We start from the raw sequence: 21,208 nt of genomic DNA, 5'->3' as shown, positions 1-21,208 counted from the left end.
GGGAAGGAAGAGGAGACCGCCAAGGATTCACCTGCAAAACCCAGTTCTCACCAGTGAGAACATGGGAGAGCTGATCCTCACCCTGTGGTCTTTTCAGGTGGGTCATCAAAAGGCTTCCTCTTTCTTAACAGCTAGCTACTAGTATGGGGGCCTGCCAGGGGATAAAGAAGCAATCTAGCAGAATCATCTAAAATAAAGCAACCCCAGAATTCCCATGGGTGGAAATTCTGACCTGTGATCATGTCTTACCAGCTTCTGGCCTCTCAGGATGAAAGGGGAAACAACGTTTTTCTTTCAATTATCAGCTGATATCAGCAAGCACTGAATATACTCAAGAAGCATAAGCTCAGAAATAAGAAACTTCTAGAAGATTCTACAGATCTGCTGAAAATGTGTCTCCATTGTCCTATCGTATCTCATTTTGATCACAAGAGTCTCTTTTTTGACTCTTAAATTTTTTTAAATTTTTGTTTGTTTATTTTAGAGACAGGATCTCTGTTGCCCAGGGTGGAGTCGGTGGCGCAACTGTGGCTCACTGAAGCCTCAAACTCTTGGGCTCAAATAATCCTCCTGTCTCACCCTCTCAAGTAGCTGGGACTATAGGCATGGGCCACCATGCCCAGCTAATTTTTTAAAACAATTTTTGTACAGACAGGGTCTCACTATTGCCTAGGTTGGCCTCAAATTCCTGACCTCAAGTGATCCTCCCATCTGGGCCTCTCAAAGTACTGGGATTACAGGTATGAGCCAGTGCACCCAGCCTTAACTTTTTTTTTTTTTTTTTTTTTTTTTTGAGACAGAGTTTCCCTCTTGTTGTCCAGGCTGGAGTGCAATGGTGTGATCTCGGCTCACCACAACCTCTGCCTCCCGGGTTAAAGCGATTCTCCTGCCTCAGCTCCCCGAGTAGCTGGGATTACAGGCATGCGCCACCATGGCCAGCTAATTTTGTATTTTTAGTAGAGATGGGGTTTCTCCATGTTGGTCAGGCTGGTCTGGAACTCCCAACCTCAGGTGATCCATCTGCCTCGGCCTCCCAAAGTGCTGGGAATATAGGCATGAGCCACCACGCCCAGCTAACCTTGTTTTTAAAATATAAAAGTACAAACACAAGAGGGGGTGGTGAGGACTTTTCCAAATGGCTTTTGCTAAGGAAAAAATAGGAAACTACACACAGTAAAGTATAAATTGGTTGGGTGCGGTGGCTCATGCCTGTAATTCCAGCACTTTGGGAGGCCAAGGCAGGTAGATGGCCTGAAGTCAGGAATTTGAGACCAGCCTGGCCAACGTGGTGAAACTCCATCTCTACTAAAAATACAAAAATCAGCCAGGCCTGGTGGCGCATGCCTGTAGTCCCAGGAGGCTGAGACAGGAGAAAAGCTTGAACCCGGGAGGCAGAGCTTGCAGTGAGCCAAGATCACACCACTGCACTCCAACCTGGGCAATAGAGTGAGACTCTGATTCAAAAAATAAAAAAATAAAAAAGGATAAATTACATCCCCCTCATCCTACTCCAAAGGAAAGGGATAACATTTTCTAACATCTGGGTCCTTCTATTCCAGTGGTCCTCAACACTCAAGGGGCATCAGCATCACCTGGGACACTTTTTTTTTTTTTTTTTTTGAGACAGAGTCTCACTCTGTCACCAGGCTGGAGTGCAGTGGCGCGATCTAGACTCACTGCAAGCTCCTCCTCCCAGGTTCATGCCATTGTCCTGCCTCAGCCTCCCGAGTAGCTGGGACTACAGGGGCCAACCACCACGCCTGGCTAATTTTTTGTAGTTTTAGTAGAGACAAAGTTTCACCGTGTTAGCCAGGATGGTCTCAATCTCCTGACCTCGTGATCCGCCTGCCTCGGCCTCCCAAAGTGCTGGGATTACAGGCGTGAGCCACCACGCTCAGCCTGACACTTTTTAAAATATCAATACCTGGGCTCCACCACTGCATTTCTTCTTTCCTTTTTTTCTTGAGACAGGGTCTCACTCTGTCAGTCAGGCTGACACACTCACCCTGTCGCCCAGGCTGAAATAGCTGCCTAGTGGTGTGATCCCAGCCTCAACTTCCTGGGCTCAAGTGATCCTCCCACCTCAGCTTCCCAAGTAGCTGGGACTACAGGTGTGTGCCACCATGCCCAGCTAATTTTTTCTATTTTTGTAGAGATGGGGTCTCACTATGTTACTCAATCTGGTCTCAAACTCCTGGGCTCAGTGATCCTCCCGCCTCAGCCTCCTAAAGTGCTGGGAGTACAGGTGTGAGCCATCACACCTGGCCCCCACCCCTGCATTTCTAATTCAATGGGGTTTAGGGCAAGGCCCGGATATTGGTATTTTTTAACCTCCCCAGGTGATTCATATGTATAGCCGCTATTCTAGATGTTTCTAGATGCATATATAAGCATCAATATATTTATTTTAATCCAAACAAGATCACACCATTCACACTATTCTGCAAATGCTGTTTATTTCTTAGTAACACATCTTGCCTCCCTTTTTTAGCAGCACATTATGGTTTGCTCCATTCTTTTCAAAGGGCTGAATAGGGCACCACTGTGTGCCAAGATTTGCTTAACTGATCTCCTACAGAGAAACAGTCAAGGTTTTCCAGGCTCATTTCCAACAATGCTACCATAACAGCCTTACATAGCTGTCCCTCAGTATTCACTGGGGATTGGTTCCAGGACCCCCCGAGGACACCAAAAGCCAAGGATGTTCAAGTCTCTTATATAAAATGGCATAATATGTGAATCCAACCCAGGCACATCCTCCTCTAAGCTTTAAACCATGTCTAGATTACTTACAATACTTAGTACAATGTAAATGCTATGTCATTAGCTGTTAAGCCATATGTTTAGGAACTAATGACAAAGAAGTCTATACATGTTCAGTACAGATGCAACCACTGTAGGCCTAATTTTTGTTTGTTTTTCTGAGATAGAGTCTTGCTCTGTCACCCAGGCTAGAGTGCAGTGGCACGAACTTGGCTCACTGCAACCTCCGCCTCCCAAGTTCAAAGGATTCTCCCATCTCAGCCTCCTGAGTAGCTGGGATTAGAGATGCCCACCACCACACCCAGCTAGTTTTTTTGTACTTTTAGTAGAGACGGTGTTTCACTATGTTGGCCAGGCTGGTCTCGAATTCTCGGCCTCAAGTGATCTGCCTGCCTCGGCCTCCCAAAGTGCTGGGATTACAGGTGTTGAGCCACCATGCCCAGCCAGGCTTAACTACATTTTGAACGGCTAGTTTAATCTGCAGATGTGGAACTGTGCACCCATCTCTGTGTTTATGAACTCTTACCTATGTGTACAGTCCCTTATTCACAACTTTGAAATCCAAAACGGTCTCTAAAAACTCAGACATTTTTAAAAACTTTTCCAGCAACAAAACCTGAACTGAGATCAAGGTCTGATCAGAACTTATCTGAAGCTACTTACAGTCTTTATCTTCCTCCCTTCATGTGAATGCTCATACATTTCACTGCAGAAAGATGAGTGTTTGAGTATGCGGTGCTGTCCTAGATCCTCCTGGGGCTGTCACATAATATATAATAAATGCCCAATGTTACCTGAATTCTGAAAAAAGTCCTGAGTTCCAAACCTAGCTGGGCTCAAGGAGCTTGAGATGAACCAACAGCGAGCTTACTGTTGTGAGGCAGTGCTCAATACAGGGGCTCGTATCAGCTTTGGGGGCATTATCATCCCCATTTTGCAGAAGATGAAATAAATCACATCCCTGTGGATCTATTTCTGGGTCAAAAATGTATGTTTTTAATATTGATAGAGCTTCTCTCTTCCAAAATAGTTGGCAAATTACAAAGGGAAAAACAGTTCTATTACATGAAGAATCCTGGCAGATGCCACCTTAGCCACATGTTCAAGCTTGGTATCCCTGATAATGAGGCACATTGACATCACATACCCCCTGACATGGCGCACTAGGAGGGCACGGCACCTCTACAGTCTCCTGCCAGGGATGCATAACCTCAATCTTATTAGGAGAAAACTCAGAGGAAGTCAACTCGTCAGACATTCTTTAAGACACTTGGCCAGTACGGTTAAAAAGATACTGCCAAGGTTAATCTCTTAATTTTGATAAATTCTACGGTTAAGGGGAAACAGGGTAAAGGGTATATACGAACTATATGTACTATTTTTCCAACCCTTCCTTGAGTCTAAACTATATAAAAATTATTGATAGATCCTAACCATATCCAAAACAGGTCCAACCTGTCAAATGCATGAGCCTTTGAACCTTCTAGTTAAATATTAATATCTTTAAAATTTCCTTCCTCTCGCTGGGCACAGAGGCTCATGCCTGTAATTCCAGCACTTTAGGAGGCCAAGGCAAGCGGATCATGAGGTCAGTTCAAGATCATCCTCACCAATATGGTGAAACCCCATCTCTATTAAAAATACAAAAAGTAGCCAGGGGTGGTGCTCGCCTGTAGTCCCAGCTACTCAGGAGGCTGAGGCAGAAGAATCACTTGAACCTGGGAGGCAGAGGTTGCAGTGAGCCGAGATCGTGCCACTGCACTCCAGCCTGGGGGCGACAGAGTGAGACTCTGTCCCAGAAAAACAAAAAGATAGTTAGGCCTACAAAAAAAATTTCCTTCTTTCATATAGGGGTTTTAATCACAATCTTCTGCAGCAAGAGAATGCCTGTTTTCTGACATAACAACATAGAAAACAAACTTTTTAATGCCTGGCAATCTCATTAGTGATATTTTCAAGCACATTAATTATGAGTATAAATGAGTGTCTTTTCATTTATTGGCCATCTGCATGTTTATTTTAGTGAAATGCCTTTTCATATTCTTTGCCCAATTTTAAACTGGGGTGTTCATCTTATTGATTTGCTAAAGCTCTTTGTCGGCTAAAGGTAAACCAATCTTTGGTCCTTCATTTGAATAATTTTTTTCAATTATTCATCTATTCTTTTACTTTATAGAAATTTTGCCCAAAGCTTTTTTTTTTTTTTGAAGGTTCTACTTTTTTTTTTTTTTTTTTATTATACTTTAAGTTCTGGGATACATGTGCAGAACGTGCAGGTTTGTTACATAGGTATACATGTGCCATGATGGTTTGCTGCACCCATCAACCTGTCATCTACATTTAGTTACTTCTCCTAATGCTTACCCCTCCCCTAGCCCCCTACCCCCCCACAGGCCCTGGTGTGTGATGTTTCCCTCCCTGTGTCCATGTGTTCTCATTGTTCAGCTCCCACTTATGAATGAGAATATGTGGTGTTTGGTTTTCTGTTCCTGTGTTAGTTTGCTGAGAATGATGGTTTCCAGCTTCATCCATGTCCCTGGCAAAGGACATGAACTCATTTATGGCTGCATAGTATTCCATGGTGTATATGTGCCACGTTTTCTTTATCTAGTCTATCGATGGGCATTTGGGTTGGTTCCAAGTCTTTGCTATCGTGAACAGTGCCGCAATAAACATATGTGTGCATGTGTCTTTATAGTAGAATGATTTATAATCCTTTGGGTATATACCCAGTAATGGGATTGCTATGCCAAATGGTATTTCTGGTTCCAGATCCTTGAGGAATCACCACGCTGTTTTCCACAATGGTTGAACTAACTTACACTCCCACCAACAGTGTAAAAGCATTCCTATTTCTCCACATTTTCTCCAGCATCTGTGGTTTCCTGACTTTTTAATGATCACCATTCTAACTGGCGTGAGATGGTATCTCACTGTGGTTTTGATTTGCATTTCTCTAATGACCAATGATGATGAGCTTTTGTTCATGTTTGTTGGCTGCATAAATGTCTTCTTTTGAGAAGTCTCTGTTCATATCCTTTGCCCAGTTTTTGATGGTTTTTTTTTTCTTGTAACTTTAAGTTCTTTGTAGATTCTGGATATTAGCCCTTTGTCAGATGGACAGATTACAAAAGTTTTCTCCCATTCTGTAGGCTGCCTATTCACTCTGATGATAGTTTCTTTTTTTTTTTTTTTTCTGAGACGGAGTCTCGCTGTCGCCCAGGCTGGAGTGCAGTGGCGCAATCTCGGCTCACTGCAAGCTCCGCCTCCCGGGTTCACGCCATTCTCCTGCCTCAGCCTCTCTGAGTAGCTGGGACTACAGGTGCCCGCCACCGCGCCCGGCTATTTTTTTTTTTTTTTTTTTTTTTTGTATTTTTAGTAGAGACGGGGTTTCACTGTGGTCTGGATCTCCTGACCTCGTGATCCGCCCGCCTCGGCCTCCCAAAGTGCTGGGACCACAAGCGTGAGCCACCGCGCCCGGCCGATGATAGTTTGTTTAGCTGTGCAGAGGCTCGTTAGCTTAACTAGAACCCATTTGTCTATTTTGGCTTTTGTTGCCATTGCTTTTGGTGTTTTAGTCATGAAGTCTTTGCCCATGCCCACATACTGCCCAGGTTTTCTTCTAGGGTGTTTATGGTTTTAGGTCTTACGTTTAAGTCTTTAATCCATCTTGAGTTAATTTTTGTATAAGGTGTAAGGAAGAGGTCCAGTTTCAGTTTTCTGCATATGGCTTGCCAGTTTTCCCAACACTATTTATTAAATAGGGAATCCTTTCTCCATTGCTTGTTTTTGTCAGGTTTGTCAAAGATCAGATAGTTGTAGATATGCGGCATTCTTTCTGAGCCCTCTGTTCTGTTCCATTGGTCTATGTATCTGTTTTGGTACCAGTACTATGCTGTTTTGGTTACTGTAGCCTTGTAGTAGTTTGAAGTCAGGCAGCATGATGCCTCCAGCTTTGTCTTTTTGCTTAGAATTGTCTTGGCTATATGAGCTCTTTTTTGGTTCCATATGAAATTCAAAGTTTTTTTTTTTTTTTTTTAATTCTGTGAAGAAAGTAAATGGTAGCTTGATGGCGATAGCATTGAATCTATAAATTACTTTGGGCAGTATGGCCATTTTCACGATATTGATTCTTCCGATCCATGAGCATGGAATGTTTCTCCATTTGTTTGTGTCCTCTCTTACTTCCTTGAACAGTGGTTTGTAGTTCTCCTTGAAGAGATCCTTCACATTCCTTGTAAGTTGTACTCCTAGGTATTTTATTCTCCTTGTAGCAATTATGAATGAGAGCTCATTCATGATTTGGCTGTCTATTAGTGTATAGGAATGCTTGTGATTTTTGCACATTGATTTTGTATCCTGAGACTTTGCTGAAGTTGCTTATCAGCTTAAGGAGATTTTAGGCCGAGACGATGGGGTTTTCTAAATATACAATCATGTCATCTGCAAACAGAGACAATATGACTTCTTCTCTTCCTGTATGAATACATTTCTTTCTCTTGCCTGATTGCCCTGGCCAGAACTTCAAATACCATGTTGAATAGGAGTGATGAGAGAGGACATCCTTGTCTATGGCAGTTTTCAAAGGGAATGCTTCCAGCTTTTGCCCATTCAGTATGATATTGGCTGTGGGTTTGTCATAAATAGCTCTTATTATTTTGAGATATATTCCATCAATACCTAGTTTATTGAGAGTTTTTAGCATGAAGGGGTGTGGAATTTGATCGAAGGCCTTCTCTGCATCTATTGAGAGAACCATGTGGTTTTTGTCATTGGTTCTGTTTACATGATGGATCACGTTTATTGATTTGCATATGTTGAACCAGCCTTGCATCCCAGGGATGAAACCGACTTGATCGTGGTGGATAAGCTTTTTGATGTGCTGCTGGATTCGGTTTGCCAGTATTTTATTGAGGATTTCCACATCGATGTTCATCAGGGATATTGGTCTGAAATTTTCTTTTTTTGTTGTGTCTAGGCCAGGTTTTGGTATCAGGATGATGCTGGCCTCATAAAACGAGTTAGGGAAGAGTCCCTCTTTTTCTATTGTTTGGAATAGTTTCAGAAGGAATGGTACCAGCTCCTCTTTGTACCTCTGGTAGAACTTGGCTGTGATTCTGTGTGGTCCTGGGCTTTGGTTGGTTGGTAGGCTATTAATTACTGCCTCAATTTCAGAACTTGTTATTGTTCTATTCAGGGATTTGACTTCTTCCTTGGTTTAGTCTTGGGAGGGTTTATGTGTCCAGGAATTTATCCATTTCTTCCAGATTTTCTAGTTTATTTGCATAGAGGTGTTTATAGTATTCTCTGATTTTAGTTTGTATTTCTGTGGAATCAGTGGTGATCTCCCCTTTACCATTTTTTATTGTGTCTATTTCAATCTTCTTTCTTTTCTTCTTTATTAGTCTGGCTAGCAGTCTATCTATTTCGTTAATCTTTTCAAAAAACCAGCTCCTGGATTCATTGTTTTTTTTGAAGTGTGTATATAGATAGATAGATAGATAGTTAGCTCTTCTTGTTGCATTGATTCCTTTACCATTATGTAACGCCCTTTTTAAATCTTTGTTGGTTTAAAGTCTGTTTTTTCAGAGACTAGGACTGCAACCCCTGGTTTTTTGTTTTTTTTTTTTTGCTTTCCGTTTGCTCGGTAAATATTCTTCCATCCCTTTATTTTGAGCCTATGTGTGTCTTTGCATGTGAGATGGGTCTCCTGAATACAGCATACCTATGGGTCTTGACTCTATCCAATTTGCCAGTCTGTGTCTTTTAATTGGGGCATTTAGTCCATTTACATTTAAGGTTAATATTGTTATGTGTGAGTTTGATCCTGTCATTATGATGCTAGCTGGTTATTTTGTCCGTTAGTTGATGCAGTTTCTTCATAGTGTCGATGGTCTTTGCAATTTGGTATGCTTTTGCAGTGGCTGGTACTGGTTTTTCCTTTCCATATTTAGTGCTTCCTTTAGGAGCTCTTGTCAGGCAGTCCTGCTGGTGACAAAATCTCTCAGCATTTGCTTGTCTGTAAAGGATTTTACTTATCCTTTGCTTATGAAGCTTAGTTTGGCTAGATACGAAATTCTGGGTTGAAAATTCTTTTAAGAATGTTGAATATTGGCCCCCACTCTCTTCTGGCTTGTAGGGTTTCTGCAGAGAGATCTGCTGTTCGTCTGATGGGCTTCCCTTTGTGGGTAACCTGACCTTTTTCTCTGGCTGCCCTTAACATTTTTTCCTTCATTTCAACCTTAGTGAATCTGACAATTATGTGTCTTCAGGTTGCTCTTCTCGAGGAGTATCTTTGTGGTGGTGTTCTCTGTATTTCCTGAATTTGAATGTTGGCCTGTCTTGCTAGGTTGGGGAAGTTCTCCTGGATAATATCCTGAAGAGTGTTTCCAACTTGGTTCCATTCTCCCCGTCACTTTCAGGTACACCAATCAAATATAGGTTTGGTCTTTTCACATAGTCCCATATTTGTTGGAGGCTTTGTTCATTCCTTTTCATTCTTTTTTCTCTAATCTTGTCTTCAGGCTTTATTTCATTAAGTTGATCTTCAACCTCTGATATCCTTTCTTCCGATTGACTGATTTGGCTATTGATACTTGTATATGCTTCACAAAGTTCTTGTGCTGTGTTTTTCAGCTCTGTCAGGTCATTTATGTTCTTCTATAAACTGCTTATTCTAGTTAGCAATTCCTCTAAACTTTTTTCAAGGTTCTTAGCTTCCTTGCATTGGGTTAGAACATGCTCCTTTAGCTCGGAGGAGTTTGTTATTACCCACCTTCTGAAGCCTACTTCTGTCAGTTCATCAAACTCATTCTCTGTCCAGTTTTGTTCCCTTGCTGGTGAGGAGTTGTGATCCTTTGGAGGAGAAGAGGCATTCTGGTTTTTGGAATTTTCAGCCTTTTTGTGCAGGTTTTTCCTCATCTTTGTGGATGTATCTACCTTTGGTCTTTGATATTGGTGAACTTCAGATGGGGTTTCTGTGTGGACGTCCTTTTTGTTGATGCTATTCCTTTGTTAGTTTTCCTTCTCACTGTCAGGCCCCTCTGCTGCAGGTCTGCTGGAGTTTGCTGGACGTCCACTCCAGACACTGCCTGGGTATCACCAATGGAGGCATCAGAAAAGCAAAGATTGCTGCCTGTTCCTTCCTCTGGAAGCTTTGTCGCAGGGGGGCATCCACCAGATGCCAGCCGGAGCTCTCCTGTATGAGGTGAGCTGTCAAGCCCTGCTAGGAGGTGTCTCCCAGTCAGGAGGCACAGGGGTCAGGGACCCACTTGAAGAGGCAGTCTGTCCCTTAGCAGACCTCGCACACTGTGCTGGGAGATTTGCTGCTCTCTTCAGAGCTGGCAGGCAGGAACATTTAAGTCTGCTGAAGCTATGCCCACAGCTACCCCTTCCCCCAGGTGCTCTGTCCCAGGGAGCTGGGAGTTTTATCTATAAGACTGGGGCTGCTGCCTTTCTTTCAGAGATGCCCTGCTCAGAGAGGAGGAATCTAGAGAGGCAGTCTGGCCACAGTGGCTTTGCCAAGCTGCAGTGGGCTCTACCCAGTTCGAACTGGCAGCTTTCTTTACACTGTGAGAGGAAAATCACCTACTCCAGCCTCAGTAATGGCAGATGCCCCTCCCCCCGACCAAGCTCGAGCATCCCAGGGCAACTTCAGACTGCTGTGCTGGCAGCAAGAATTTCAAGCCAGTGTTTCTTAGCTTGCTGCGCTCCATTGGGGTGGAATCCAATGAGTTAGACCACTTGGCTCCCTGGCTTCAGCCTCCTTTCCAGGAGAGTGAACAGTTCTGTCTCACTGGTGTTCCAACTGCCACTGGGGTACCAAAAAAAAAAACCAAAAAACTCCTGCAGCTAGCTCAGTGTCTGCCCAAATGGCCGCCCAGTTTTGTGCTTGAAACCCAGGGCCCTGGTGGTGTAGGCACCTGAGGGAATCTCCTGGTCTCCGGGTTGCAAAGATCATGGGAAAAACATAGTATCTGGGCCAGAGTGCACTGTCCCTCATGACACAGTCCCTCACAGTTTCCCTTGGCTAGGGGAGGAGTTCCCCAACCCCTTGCACTTCCTAGATGAGGTGACGCCCCACCCTGCTTCTGCTCACCCTCTGTGGGCTGCACCCACCATCTAACCAGTCCCAGTGAGATGAGCCAGGTACCTCAGTTGGAAATGCAGAAAGCACCTGTCTTCTGTGTTGATCTCGCTGGGAGCTGCAGATCAGAGCTGTTCCTATTTGGCCATCTTGCCGGCCACTCTATTGTTGTTTTAAATAACCTAATCTTGTCAGTCCTTTATTACTTCTCGATTATTGTTATATTTAGAAGGGCATTTCCTATTCTAAGTTTATAAACACACTTACCCACATTTTTTTCCAATGTACAGTTTCATATTTACATTTAAATTGTTCATCCATTTAAAATTCCTTTTTGATGTAAGGAGTAAGGAAATACAAAGAATGCAGAAGTAAGGAAATACAAAGAATGCAGCTTTTTTTTTCCTGTAGTGACAAGCCAGTTCTGCCACGGCCCTTTACTGAATAATCTATTTTTACCTACTGCATTGAACAACTATATTTGTTATATACTAAATTTTCTAACAATATACTTTTTTTTAAAGAGATGGAATCTTGTCACCCAGGCTGGAGTGCAGTGGTACAATCATGGCTCACTGCAGCCTCGAACTCCTGGACCCAGGCAATCCTCACACCTCAGTCTCCCAGTAGCTGGAACCATAGGCACACGCCGCCGCACATGGCTTGACAAAATACTTTTAGATGTGACCCTTGCAAGGCCTTTTGTTATTCTAGTAGACGTAAGTCAGTGGGTGGGTTATAAGTTTGAAAACAGAAAATAAACTTGATTCTCACTTCAAGGGAAGTGTACAGATAATCATTTAATATTCTCTTTTCTTTAGACAGCCAATAAAAAATTTATTGAGCAGCTACCATGAGTCAGGTGCTGTATTCACATCAGGCAGCTCAGGGTGGTATTAAGAGCAGACTGGAATCCCACAGCCATGTCTGAACCCTGGCTCCACTACTCAGGAACCCCACAGACTGGAACCTCACAGCCATGTCTGACACTGGCTCCGCCACTCAGGAACCCCAAGACTGGAACCCCACAACCATGTCTGACCCTGGGTCTACCACTCAGGGGACACAGGACCTGCCTGTGCCTCACTGTCCTGCTCACAAGGTTTTTATGAGAATTCAGTGAGTTGAGTGAGCAGCGCTTAGAGCTACATTTGGCACATAGTAATTGCTCAACAAATGTTTACAATTATTAGGGATGGAAAGATGAATAACAAATCATTTCTAGATTCAATCTTTTTTCCATTTTATGAGGAAACAGTGATGCATGTTTTCCTTCCATAACCATTCTACTTTATAGCAACCAGCCCTCTTCTTTCCTTCTCCTGACTCTGCCACCAACTAAAACAGCAGTACCTGCCATTACCTGGGGCTGACCTACAGATGCCACTGAGGCAGTGGACATTTCAGACCAGGATCATATTATGAAAAAGGTTTGAGGAAGCCAAGCCTCAAACAGTCCTGGAAGTCGTACAATCCTGGAAGCCCCTCACTGTCACCCAGTGCTTGGCTGGCCAGGAAGGTGAGCAGCTGTCTAGACAGCACTCTTAGGAGAGCCCTGGGCTCCAAATGGGAGCATGGCTGCCCAGGTAAACAGTGACACAAGGAAGGGAAGTAACACAATGAGGCTTCAGGCCTGCAAGGTGCTTCCTAACAGGCTTCCAGGACTGTAGAAACCCTTGCTGCTGAAGGATAAGGGACAGACACTGGCAAGAAATGATCAAGATTGATGAAGGCTGAGGGCAGGAACTCAGAGGCAGAGTTTACGGTGGTCAAATACATCTGACACTCTCCCTTCTCCCACGTTAGAATTTATTTGGATTGGGGATGAGACGGAAGTGGGTGAGTGATATACTGCGCCAACCAGATATATTAATTTAATATTCATTTTAAGCTTCAGAATGTTTGTCTCACACTTGATTATAAGCTTCCAACATACTGAAAATGATTAACTTAAATCAGCTAAACTCTGTGAGGCTCCAGGCTTTCCCAAAATGAAAACAAGTGGTGTGTTTTTGGTGCGCGCAGTGGCTCATGCCTGTAATCCCAGCACTTTGGGAGGCCAAGACAGGCAATCACCTGAGGTCAGGAATTTGAGGCCAGCCTGGCCAACATATCAAAACCCTGTCTCTACTAAAAATACAATTAGCCAGGCATGGTGGTATGCGCCTATAATCCCAGCTACTTGGGAGGCTGAGGCAGGAGAATCGCTTGAACTTGGGAGGCAGAGGTTGCTGTGAGCTGAGATTGCGCCACTGCACTCCAGCCTGAAAGCAAGACTCTGCCTCAAAAAAAAAAAAAAAAGAAACAAACAAAAAAAACCCAAATTATCTGGGTGTGGTGGCACACACCTGTAATCCCAGCTACTTGGGAGGCTAAGGCATGAGAATTGCTTGAACTCAGGAGACGAAGGTTGCAGTGAATTGTGATTGCGTCACTGCACGCCAGCCTGGGTGACAGAGCAAGATTTCTGTCTAAAAAAAAAAAAAAAAATCACTTGATAAATCAGAAAAGAAAAAAACTGCATATTCTTACCTACTGGTTTAATTAATTTAAAAATTCAACCTATTGGTTAAAATTATTATTTGCTTGTAAGACAAAATGTTTGTAATTTAACAAAGACTTCTAATTACTTTTTTAAAAAGAAAGAAAAGGCATATGAAAATGGACAGCATGCCAAATACACGAGCCCCTTGACCCCTTCCTAGTTAAATATTATGTTTAACATTTCCTTATTTTCATATATGGCTTTTAATCAGAAAAGCAAATATATAGGAGCAATCGGGTCAGATTAGCATGTTTGACCAACATCACGCAGAAACTGGGCTTCTCCAAACAGTGGTGGAACCACACCTCTACTCCTTCTCAGAGGAATGGCCCCAGCGGCTCAGCAGGAAGTTCAGAAGTCACTGCAACGAGCAAACAGACTTGAGCACACCCCGACGCAGCCTGGAGTCCGGGAAAGAATCAGTCACCAAGTTTTCTGATGGCTTGGAAATATTCCACCCTGTCCCAAGAATGTCTCTAAGCCAGGGGTGAGCCAACTATGGCCCGAAGGCCAGATCCGGGCCTGCTTTTTAAAGTTTTACGGTACGCAGCCATAAATACTGCCTATGGCTGCTTTCTGGCTACAAAGTAGAACTGAATAGTTGAGACAGAGGCCTACCCACAGACCAACTCTGCCCATAGGGTATTACGACGATTAAACATTTACCATCTGACCATTTAGACAGTTTGTCAACTCTGCCTCTAACCCATTGGGATTAAATGGCCAAGGTCACTGTGTTCTGCTTAAATTACTTTAAAAACTTACTAGGAAATACACAGGATCTCTTCCTCTCACTTCCCCAAAATGAACACCATCTTTTCCCCAATGCTGGAAGCTGACAGTGTCTAAAGATTAAAACTTTTAAAATGAATGTATAGTGGTAGGTGGTAGAAACACCAAAAAGCGAGGTAGATATGAACTAGGGAATCAAATTCTTCCTGTTTTGAAATTTTCTGAAAGGTGGAACCACCGTCAAGAATATATCCTGGGGCCAGCATGGTGGCTCATGTCTGTAATCCCAGCACTTTGGGAGGCTGAAGCAGGAGGATCACTTGAGCCCAGGAATTCGAGACCAGATTGGGCAATTGGGCAATGTTATGCAGGGAGACCATGTCTCTACAAAAAAATATTTAAAAAAGAATACATCTTGGGCCAGGCGCGGTGGCTCACGCCTGTAATCCCAGCACTTTGGGGGGCTGAGGCAGATGGATCACCTGAGGTAGGGAGTTCAAGACAAGCCTGACCCACATGGAGAAACCCTGTCTCTACTAAAAATACAAAATTAGCAGGGCATGGTGTTGCATGCCTGTAATCCCAGATAGCTGGGAGGCTGAGGCAGGAGAATCGCTTGAACCTGGGAGACGGAGCTTTTGGTGAGCCGAGATAGGGCCATTGCACTCCAGCCTGGGCAACAAAAGCAAAACTCCATCAAGAAAAAAAAGAAAAGAAAAAGAATACATCTTAGTAGGAGCTGTTTTCCTTAAGTCACAAACTGCAACCCAAGGGCCGAATCCTGCCAGCCATCTATTTTTGTACACTGCCCACAAATTAAGAAGTTTTTACATTTTATTTTTTTATTTTTTATTTTTTGAGACGAAGTCTCACTCTGTCACCCAGGCTGGAGTGCAGTGGTGCAATCTCAGCTGTCTGTAACCTCCGCCTCCTGGATTCAAGTGATTCGAATGCCTCAACCTCCCAGGTAGCTGGGATTATAGGCACATGCCACCACGCCCAGCTAATTTTTGTATTTTCCTTTTTTTTTTTTTTAAATAGAGATGGGGTTTCACCATGTTGGCCAGGATGGTCTCAAACTCCTGACTTCAGGTGATCTGCCCACCTCAGCCTCCCAAAGTGCTGGGATTACAGGCGTGAGCGACCGCGTCCAGCCAGTTTTTATATTTTCAATGGCTGAAGAAAGTTAAAAGAATAATATTTCATGAGAGAGTGCTTCAAAGGGCTGAGATAAATTCTCCACATATTCCTGGCTGCCTGTGGGGAAGACCCAAAAGAGCCCAGCAGGGCTGAAAACCAAGAAGAACTGAGAATCAGCTGAAACTTGCAGTGTTCCCCAACCCGCACGCAGACCTACTGATAGAGGGACGGAGACTGACCTGGCAGGTGACTCCTGGTTCAGTGCTCCTTGGAGAATCTGGACACCATGAAGTGACATTAGATGTCAGTTTAGCTACCCGTTATTCTGAGTGCTTCCTTAGCAGTACGGTTGAGGCAGTGTGGCTTAGGAAAAGAATGGACGGGGGTCAGGCCAAAGGGAGTTTTAATCCTAGCTTTCTTATTATTTGCATAAATTTTGGTGAGTTGTATAATCCCCCTATCTTATTCAATCCTTGTAAAAGTCCACTGAAGTAGGCTTACTACTGTCCCCATGTTCTAGGATGCAGTGACATGAGACTTTAAATCTGTAAAACCTTTTGTTGTGAGGATTAAAAATTACAATGGCAATAAAGTACACACCACATGATAATTGCTCGATAGGTTTTTTTTTTTTTGGTTTGGAAATAAAAGGATATCTCATGACACACGAAAATTACATGAAATTAAAACTTCGGTATCCATAAATAAAGTTTTATTGGAACAGAACCATGCCCATTCATTTACATATTGTCTGTGGCTATTGGGCTGTAACAGCAGAGCTGAGTAGTTGTGACAGGGACCATAGGGTCTTCAACACCTAAAATAGTATCTGGTCCTTTTCAGAAACAGGTTGCCAACTCCTGCTGTAGTTCAGTGGTTCTTAAAGTGTGGTCCCCATATTAGCAGCATCAGCATTACCTTGGAATTTGTCAGAAATGCAAATTTTGTGGCCCACCCCAGACCTACCAAGTCAGAGGTCTGTTTATTCTACTAATAAATGCAAACACAGGAGAGCAAAATACCATGGCTGGCAAAGCTCTGTACTGAGTCAGCCTTGCATGAGATACTTCATGAAGTAGAGACTATGCTGATGTAATCAGATCTGACAAGACACAGGCCCAAAATACTTAAAATTAAGAGAAAGAGTATTTAAAACAGGGTTTCTACTTCTAATGTTGTTAACAACAAATCCAGCCCTATGTGTATATTGGGCCTTGAGATACAATATAACTGTAACAACAAATACATGTAGTTTACAAATAAGCAGCAAATGCACATACAGGAGAGTGTTCAAGTTTTTTTATTACCGAGAAACATCAAAAAAGTTGGGAAAGGATAGCAAATTACAATATAAACAACTATAATCATATTATATAGTATTTATATATGTACTTTCTTCTGTCAGGCACTAATCTTCAAAATCTTAGCAAGAGGAAGTCCTACTAATAAAGCGCTTAAGGGTTTTAAAGGAAAATAAGATCAAAATGTAAAAATCTGAGAAGGCACGGACTTTTTTTTTTTTTTCCTGAAAGCGTGACAAATATCTGTGTGAAAGAAAGGAAACACTCTCTGGAAATTTAAGAAACACTTCATAAATTTGGAGACAAGTCTCTCTTTTAATGTAACTTCATCAATAACTTGAAAAGTCCAGAAAACCACCATGATCTTTAAGAACAGTTTTTGGGGAGCAAGTGAAGTATCATTCGCCCTTTTCTAAGATGAGAGCAAAAGCATAGTAGCACCATTCCTTCTGTTCCTTCTACTTTCTTACAAATGTTTAAAAAATTGTTTTGCTTTACGAAAACAGAAGTGCTTTTAAAAAATCCCAATTACGAATGTTATTTCTCACATTAGGTCACTGAAAAAGAAATGTATCTTTTTTCATAGGGCAACTTATTTTTTATTTTAAGAAAAAACAAGTAATAACAATAATGCTGCAGAATTTAAGCCAAACGCACAGAACACCGCTCCCCCGCCCCCAGTGGCCACCCCAGGTCCTTTGAGAAATGCGGCTGGACCTCAGGGACCACGCTGCCTTCAAGCTCCCTCACACCAATAGTGCCCATCAACTGACACCTGTCTCCTCTCAGCACACCTGCCTAAAGGGATGCTCCACCCTTCCTACTGATCCACACAGACGCATTTTCCCCAGGTTCTGCCCTCTGTCCTTCCAATGCAGAAAGCCAGCTCGCACTTTCACAGGATAAGGGTAGCAGTTCCCTCCTTCCTGGGGAAGGTGGCCATAATAAACCCGGGTAGCCCTAGGCCTGCTACGGTCAGCTGTCCTAACTGTTGTTTCTGCCCAGCCCTCAACAACAACAGCGGGTGGAATGTAAATACAAAATCTTTTCATTTCCCATCAATAACTGGACCTAAACCAGCCATTAGGAAGCAGATGGTATCCTTGGCCCTTAATATCCAAGTCACCACAATTTCCTGGCCCCACCCTCAGCACTCCTTTCCTCTCATTTCTTTCGTTTTCCTGTAAAACTAACTTTTAAAAAAATGTGAAAATCGGATAACCTCTCCATAGGAGAACAAAATATATCTTAAAAGCTAACCTCTTTAAACATCCTAACAATTCAATTTTTGTTCATTGACACCTTAAGAATTGAGTGTCTGGCCTAAAAACAGTAAGTCTTAGCAACTTACTAGTTTCTATTTAGAAAGTAATGAGCTTAGCTTCATCTTTTATAACACAACTGGAAGAAACCAGGATGCCTTTGGAGACCCACAAAAACTGACAAGAGATTGTCCCATGCCCTCCAAAATTCAGAAATACTAAAACTGAGATTTGAGCCAACCTGATGGTCATGAGCTAAACAAAGCCACTCAAGCGCTGCTAAATACTTCATCAGGTTATTGTATATCTCACTAATCCGGCCCTAGAAATGTTCCTCAATAATTTGCATAATGTAGGACCTAGGGACCCCAAATCAGACAAAGGAAACCTCAAAACTGTGCAAGTCACACAAGTTTAGTTTTGCAAATCTGGCTGTGGGACATCTGAAATTGTCCAGCATCATCGTGGTATTTCAAACAATCCTTAAGTTTTGCTAAAAAAATTCATCAAAATTGTTATTCTTCACATTTTGTTTCTTAAAAGCAAATCATTAAAAATATTAAATGGGATCTGATTTTTACAGCAGGGCAAAGTTGTGTGGATCCTCCACGTTTGCAAAGGTGGAAACCCAGGTATGCGAGAAAACCCCGAGCATCCGCGAGAACGGGATGCAGCCGCGCTCTGGCCGCGCGGCGGGAGGACCAGGCGCCAAGCTCCGGGGTCACCAGCCACGAGGCCCAGCGGCAACGTGGACCCCAGGGCGGCCGGAGCGCGCCTAGGGCTGGAGGGGGAGGAAGAGGAGGCGGGAGCCGAGAGACTGGCGGCTCAGCCAGCCCCCCCGCGCCTCGTGCAAATCACGCTGCAGAACTGGAACTAGTGCTACTTAGGGGGTGCACGCTTTTGACTTTGGATGCCGACGCGCGTGACAAAGCTCAGAACAAAAAGAAAGGCCCCGCATCGCCTGAGACTGCAGGGCAGGGAATCCTCGCGAGGCCCCTCATCTCAGGGCAAGGGGGCCGCGCGCCCGGCCTTGGGGAGCGAGCCGAGGGGCCCGGGCGGCCGAGGGCTACTCGGTGCAGGAAGGTGCGGAGCCAGCCCCGAGCGCAGCCAGCGAAGGCTGCAGCCCCGGCGCAAGCTGCGGGGAGGGTCTGGGGACCGACGCGAAGTCTCGGGGCGCTGGGTACGGGCCCTGGGCAAAGGAGGGAGGAAGCGATGGACCGCGGTTCGGGCAGCCTGGGGCCGCGCGCCGCCCACTCACCTCTTTTCGCGGCTCCGGCCGCAGCTCGGCGATGCGGGGCCCCGCTACGAGGCCGCCCGGGCCGCTCTCCCGCCGCCGCCGGCCTCGAGCTTCGGCCGGCTCCGCGCCGTGCGCCCCGCGCCTCCGCGTCCAGCGCCGCCGCGTCCCCGGCCTCCGCAGCGGCAAGGCCCCGCCCCCGAGCAGCGCCGGCGGCGCGAAGGGAGGAGGCGGCGCCGCGAGCGCGGAGAGGCGAGGCAGGGGCTGCTGGAGCCGCGCGGACTCCCGGCTCCACGGTGCGCGCGCCCCAGCGAGTGGCCGTCTCTCGGCGGGAGCAGGAACGCCAGCGTGCTCTCTGTTTCCGCCGCTGGGCGTTGCCCCTTCCCCCGGGCCACCCCATCGCCCCTTCCGACGCGGGAGCTGGCGCCTGAGCAGCAGCGCGGAGTGGGGAAGCGGCGATGGGGAAAGGGTACCTAGGGGGAGCCCCCATCTCACGTTCCGCCCCGAGGGAATGTTCCCGAACAGCCAACCACACCCAGCGCCACACTCACGTTACCTTCTTTATAAAAGTCGTCTGGGTCAAAACTGCCCAGAGAAGGAAGCGAACGAAAAACAGGTTTTTAGGGGGTTTATACTCACAAAATTGTCTTTTTTCTCCCACGAGGCATTCCCTGTTGACCATCATCTCGCCTCAGTTGTCACCGCTCAGGCCTTAGTGTTTGGTCTGTGACCCTTCCACTACTAGCAACGGAAAAAGTGAAGATTCCCGGACGCCTTCGGGTGTGATCTTCTAGCCTGGGCAGCTGCATTTGAAACAGCGCCTCAGGTGACGCTCAGGCGCACTGATGTTTGAGAAGCCCTATGAGGCCGTACCTCCTAGAGAGAATGCCACAAAACTAATGACCTACAGGGAAACCATGCTAGAAAATTCTAAAGCAATGGTTCTTAACTCTGGCAGCACCTGCCATCCATTAGAATTATTTGGGGACCTTTTAGAGCATTTAGGTACCAGGGTCCCACTTCCAGAGTTCAAACTGAACTTGATATTTTTTGTTTGTTTTGAGCTTCCCAGATAATCCTAATACAGTATACGGCCAAGATTGAGAACAGTTTTCCTAGAATCATGTCTTTTCATGTCTTCTTAGCTCTGGTGTCTGGGAAAGGAAACTCCTTCCTCTGCGCCTCTCCCAAATCCCGACAATAAAAAAAACAAGTAAATACATGAACGCCTAAAGGAATGCTCACAGCTGAAATTGATTTTAACCAGAACAAAGAGTCACCTTGGAAAAGGTGATCAAGATACCCTACTGCCACCTGAGCATGGAGCTTCTTAACTGCAGGAAACGTATCTTTACCAGCTAAAACCTCTTCGCTGAATTAGAAGCTGACCATACACGACCCCTTTAGAGGAATGTTCTACTATATTCCAAAATGATATTTTTGTTATCTGCAACTGTTAAACTGTTGTAGGGTCAGACCAAAGCATTCAGAAGCTGAGGCTGTATCAGATGTCAGCCCTGGTTTTGCAGACTTGAGTTGCGTCACTTTGCTGTGATCTTCTAGTGAGCTTAAATAACCATAATCGGGGACAGGTACAGGAAATTCCCTTTCCTATCCATTTTAGCTCTCTTAGTATAGTTTGCATTCTTAGACTGGTGGACCGTAACTTCTATATCATTTGCCTCTAAGGAGGGTCTCCATTAGTCTCTCATTTATCAGCAGCTAATTAGTCAGCAACTCACTCAGTGATTCTTAAACACTTTATGGAACAGATCCATATGTCTAGGTGCTAAGGCAGCTGGCTGAATGAGCTATATTTTAATTGAAGATGAATTAGTCCTTTTCATTAGATTCTTTATGACAAAAGTTGAAAATTTTAAGATGCAGTTTTATATACGTCTATATACATAATTTACACTCCTTATAAATAAGCTAATCAGTTGCTGGCCCTGAAAATTCAATTGGATGGGTTTTGATTAAACAATGTGCAAGGGGCTACAGTGGTTGGTTGAAGGAAGCATCCATGTTTTGCCTGTTAAGCATCCTTTCCTTAATGTCTTAGTCCATTTTGTGTTGCTATAACACAATTCCACAGACTGGGTAATTTATAAAGAAAATAAATTTATTTCTCATAGTTCTGAAGGC

General features: G+C 44.4%; 1 protein-coding gene across 4 annotated transcripts in view; it reads right to left on the bottom strand.

Annotated features, from left to right (window-relative positions):
- Nucleotides 1-19,879, bottom strand: part of GOLM1 (golgi membrane protein 1) — a 72,898-nt gene extending 53,019 nt beyond the window's left edge. The window contains exon 1 of one of the 4 annotated variants that reach the window (XM_055272086.2): nucleotides 19,703-19,879. The gene's annotated coding sequence lies outside the window, so the exon portion shown is untranslated. Of the gene's footprint in view, nucleotides 1-19,087; nucleotides 19,238-19,702 lie in introns of those variants that run through there. The other 3 variants (XM_055272084.2, XM_055272085.2, XM_055272083.2) reach the window with 3 other exon arrangements.
- Between the last annotated feature and the right edge of the window lie 1,329 nt (nucleotides 19,880-21,208).

Source organism: Symphalangus syndactylus, chromosome 3 (genome assembly GCF_028878055.3).
Source record: "Symphalangus syndactylus isolate Jambi chromosome 3, NHGRI_mSymSyn1-v2.1_pri, whole genome shotgun sequence".
Classification (NCBI taxonomy): domain Eukaryota; kingdom Metazoa; phylum Chordata; class Mammalia; order Primates; family Hylobatidae; genus Symphalangus; species Symphalangus syndactylus.
This window is presented reverse-complemented; position numbering and strand designations above follow the sequence as displayed.